The sequence below is a fragment of the Protopterus annectens genome, chromosome 15.part0 (assembly GCF_019279795.1).
Source record: "Protopterus annectens isolate FY-2018-M chromosome 15.part0, PAN1.0, whole genome shotgun sequence".
Classification (NCBI taxonomy): Eukaryota; Metazoa; Chordata; order Ceratodontiformes; family Protopteridae; genus Protopterus; species Protopterus annectens.
Genome location: NC_056749.1, coordinates 29,776,202 through 29,781,201, shown reverse-complemented (window position 1 = coordinate 29,781,201; position 5,000 = coordinate 29,776,202).

Genomic DNA, 5,000 nt, shown 5'->3' with positions numbered 1-5,000 from the left:
CTTTGATAAATATGGATACTCCCCCTCCTTTTGTGGCTCAGTCTGAGTTTTGGGGCCGGAAAGCATGGTATGAAGTATAACTTGTTAGTGCTGGGGTGCTCTCGGGAGCCTTGAACCGGGTTTCTGTTACTGCACAGATATCGATATTCTCCATACTTAGGAGAGTCTCAAGTGCGTGCATCTTGAGGTTTAGACTTCTAGCGTTGAGCAGCATTACCCTTAGTTTTTTTTTCTTTGTGTTGTCTATGGGGGTGGGTTTGTCTTTTGAGCCTTGCCTAAAAAAGGCACTATGGGGGAGGCAAGAGCCTTTGCCAGTATTCAAAAACCCAGGGGTGACAGGTGCAAGCCGTCCCTAGCGAAGCAACGTGTCTTGTCGAACATGCCATCCCAGGCTGACAGACACTGGATCCCCCCCTTTGAATGACACCAATACTTTAGCCAATTGTTACAATTGATCATTTTGTCTTTATACTGTGGCATCATTCTTGGTGAGGGTAAGATGCTACTCAAGGTCAGGGTCATACCGGCCTGGGCTACATGATCAAAGAGCTCCTGTACGTCTTTTTTCATGTAGTATGAGTGCTTGTGTTATGTGGCGGATCCTAGCACCCGACAGGCAGCTTACAGTGACCTTCTCCTTGTTCAGCCTGGTGAGTGGGATGTCAGTGTGTCTGACAACAGAGTCACCTATTACAAGTGTATTAGGTGTGTTGTTTAGCCTTAAGGGCTGTGACTGTGGGGCACACTGACTTTGTGAGCTATGTGCTACATGGATATTGTTTTGTGGTATGTGTTGCTTGGATGTCTGTTTTGGAGGTCTCTGCTGCTTAGGTATATTTTTATTTAGAGCCTCCGAGTATGTTTTTGTGTGTTTATGTGTTTGGTTTGCTGATGCGATAGGTCTATGTGAGACTGGATTTGTGGTGTGTGTGGTTACCTTCTCCTCCTGACAGGCTGTGCCAGTACTGGGTTGAGAAAGCTTAGCCTCCAGTTTGGCTATATAGTTGCATCTCTCACATATATTTGAGCTTGTTGGGAGGAGGAGAGGGTGGTCTGTATACATAAGGCAGATGTAACATTGCCTCAAGATTCCCAGATTCACCAGCTGGACTGGAGAGTAAACTTGAAACTGACCTTTGGACATTCCTGAATAATATAGGGAACCACTTATTGACTGGTCAGAAAGAACCAATAGGGAGCAAGTGCTTAGAAGGAGTATAAGAGGATGTAGTGCTTTAGTTTGTGTTTACCTATGAGATTACTTATACGAGCAAGTGCAAGTCTTTAGATTGAGAATAGAGTGCTTAATTTGAGATTTATTGCAGTTCTAAGGGAAAAAGTGAAGAGCAGACTTTGTATATATATATACACACACACACACATATACATGATATTTTATATATATATATATAAATATATATATATAGACATATACATGATTTTTTCATATATATATATATATATATATATATATATATATATATATATATATATATATATAAATATATATCACGGGTAATAAGTCAAGGACAGCTGTTCGTATTGCAGGTTATGAAATGTACAGCAAACTAAAAGTTATGACCTTACATATATGGTCTGTGTACTGCTGCAATGATACTACCGGACTTAAAAGTATACATGAAATGTTTCTCATCATAAAGTAGTGTGGGCATAGGGAATTAACCCACAGACATCCTCATCAGTGTGAGAACACAGACACGTAGAATGAACATCCACTTGTACACATGTACAGTAGAAGGGCGTTATAACCATGTCGAACATTGCACAGTTATACTACTAGATGTATGGAAGTAATGACAAATATGCCACCTGTTTCTTAATGTTATACATTTCTGTATAATGTCTACTCATGTTACTATTTAAAGCCAGACATTTTATTGATGGCACATATACTCAGCCAGCACTCCCTTAGGCACTCCAGTCTGGTCAAGTGCATCTGCCTATTCATTTTGATCTCTGCGTGGGCTAGAGACATACAAGAGTGTAACAACTGAAAGAAATATATGATATTGGAATGAACTGGAATGACTGAAATAAAGGTCTTTACCTTTTAATTACCCAGAACTCTGCTGAAAATGTGCCAGTCTCCCCTTTATGTGCAATTTCTTGGTGTAGTATGTAGTAGCTGCATACGGTGAAGGTAGACATCAACAATATCGAAACTAAATAATTTCTGCACTCGTTATCAGCACTATCTGAATAAAATCTTACTGTCTCAAGTAACAGTCCTGATAAAGTGAAATAGACTGAATTACAATGTCCATAGCTTCTGCAATCATTATCAACAGTATCCGAATCAAATCTAACTGTCTCAAGTAACAGTCCTGATAAAGAGAAATAGGCTGAATTACAGTGTCCATAGCTTCGGCAATCATTATCAACAGTGTCCGAACCAAATCTTACTGTCTCAAGTATCAGTCCTGATAAAGTGAAATAGACTGAATTACAATGTCCATAGCTTCTGCGGTCATTATCAGCAGTATCCAAATCAAATCTTACTGTCTCAAGTAACAGTCCTGATAAAGTGAAATAGACTGAATTACAATGTCCATAGCTTCTGCACTCACTATCATCAGTATCCATATCAGCTCTTACTGTCTCAAGTAACAGTCATGATAAAGTGAAACAGACTGAATTACAATGTCCATAGCTTCTGCAATCATTATCAACAGTATCCGAATCAAATCTTACTGTCTCAAGTATCAATCCTGATAAAGTGAAATAGACTGAATTACAATGTCCACAGCTTCTGCACTCACTATCAACAGTATCCAAATCAAATCATACTGTCTCAAGTAACAGCCCTGATAAAGTGAAATAGGCTGAATTACAATGTCCATAGCTTCTGCAATCATCAACAGTATCCGAATCAAATCTTACTGTCTCAAGTAAAAGTCCTGATGAAGTGAAATAGGCTGAATTACAATGTCCATAGCCTCTGCAATCATTAACAACAGTATCCGAATCAAATCATACTGTCTCAAGTAACAGCCGTGATAAAGTGAAATAGCCTGAATTACAATGTCCCTAGCTTCTGCAATCATTATCAACAGTATCCAAATCAAATCTTACTGTCTCAAGTAACAGCCCTGATAAAGTGAAATAGCCTGAATTACAATGTCCCTAGCTTCGGCAATCATTATCAGCAGTATCCAAATCAAATCATACTGTCTCAAGTAACAGTCCTGATAAAGTGAAATAGGCTGAATTACAATGTCCATAGCTTCTGCAATCATTATCAGCAATATCTGAATCAAATCTTACTGTCTCAAGTAACAGTCCTGATAAACTGAAACAGACTGAATTACAATGTCCATAGCTTCGGCAATCATTATCAACAGTATCCGAATCAAATCTAACTGTCTCAAGTAACAGTCCTGATAAAGTGAAATAGGCTGAATTACAATGTCCATAGCTTCTGCAATCATTATCAACAGTATCCGAATCAAATCTTACTGTCTCAAGTAACAGTCCTGATAAAGTGAAATAGCCTGAATTACAATGTCCATAGCTTCTGCACTCATTAGCAGTATCTGAATCAAATCTTACTGTCTCAAGTAACAGTCCTGATAAAGTGAAATAGGCTGAATTACAATGTCCATAGCTTCTGCAATCATTATCAGCAGTATCCGAATAAAATCTTACTGTCTCAAGTAACAGTCCTGATGAAGTGAAATAGGCTGAATTACAATGTCCATAGCTTCGGCAATCATTATCAACAGTATCCAAATCAAATCTTACTGTCTCAAGTAACAGTCCTGATAAAGTGAAATAGGCTGAATTACAATGTCCATAGCTTCGGCAATGATTATCAACAGTATCCGAATCAAATCTTACTGTCTCAAGTAACAGTCCTGATAAAGTGAAATAGGCTGAATTACAATGTCCATAGCTTCTGCAATCATTATCAACAGTATCCGAATCAAATCTTACTGTCTCAAGTAACAGTCCTGATAAAGTGAAATAGACTGAATTACAATGTCCATAGCTTCTGCAATCATTATCAACAGTATCTGAATCAAATCTTACTGTCTCAAGTAACAATCCTGATAAAGTGAAATAGACTGAATTACAATGTCCATAGCTTCGGCAATCATTATCAAAAGTATCTGAATCAAATCTTACTGTCTCAAGTAACAGTCCTGATAAAGTGAAATAGGCTGAATTACAATGTCAATAGCCTCTGCAATCATTATCAACAGTATCTGAATCAAATCTTACTGTCTTAAGTAACAGTCCTGATAAACTGAAACAGACTGAATTACAATGTCCATATATTCTGCAATCATTATCAACAGTATCCGAATCAAATCTTACTGTCTCAAGTAACAGTCCTGATAAAGTGAAATAGACTGAATTACAATGTCCATAGCTTCGGCACTCATTATCAACAGTATCCAAATCAAATCTTACTGTCTCAAGTAACAGTCCTAATAAAGTGAAATAGGCTGAATTACAATGTCCATTGCTTCGGCAATCATTATCAACAGTATCCGAATCAAATCTTACTGTCTCAAGTAACAGTCCTGATAAAGTGAAATAGACTGGATTACAATGTCCATAGCTTCGGCAATCATTATCAACAGTATCCGAATGAAATCTTACTGTCTCAAGTAACAGTCCTGATAAAGTGAAATAGCCTGAATTACAATGTCCATAACTTCTGCACTCACTATCAACAGTATCCGAATCAAATCTTACTGTCTCAAGTATCAGTCCTGATAAAGTGAAATAGGCTGAATTACAATGTCCATAGCTTCTGCAATCATTATCAACAGTATCCGAATCAAATCTTACTGCTACAAGTATCAGTCCTGATAAAGTGAAATAGACTGAATTACAATGTCCATAGCTTCTGCACTGATTAGCAGTATCTGAATCAAATCTTACTGTCTCAAGTAACAGTCCTGATAAAGTGAAATAGATTGAATTACAATGTCCATAGCTTTGGCACTCATTATTAACAGTATCCGTCAAAT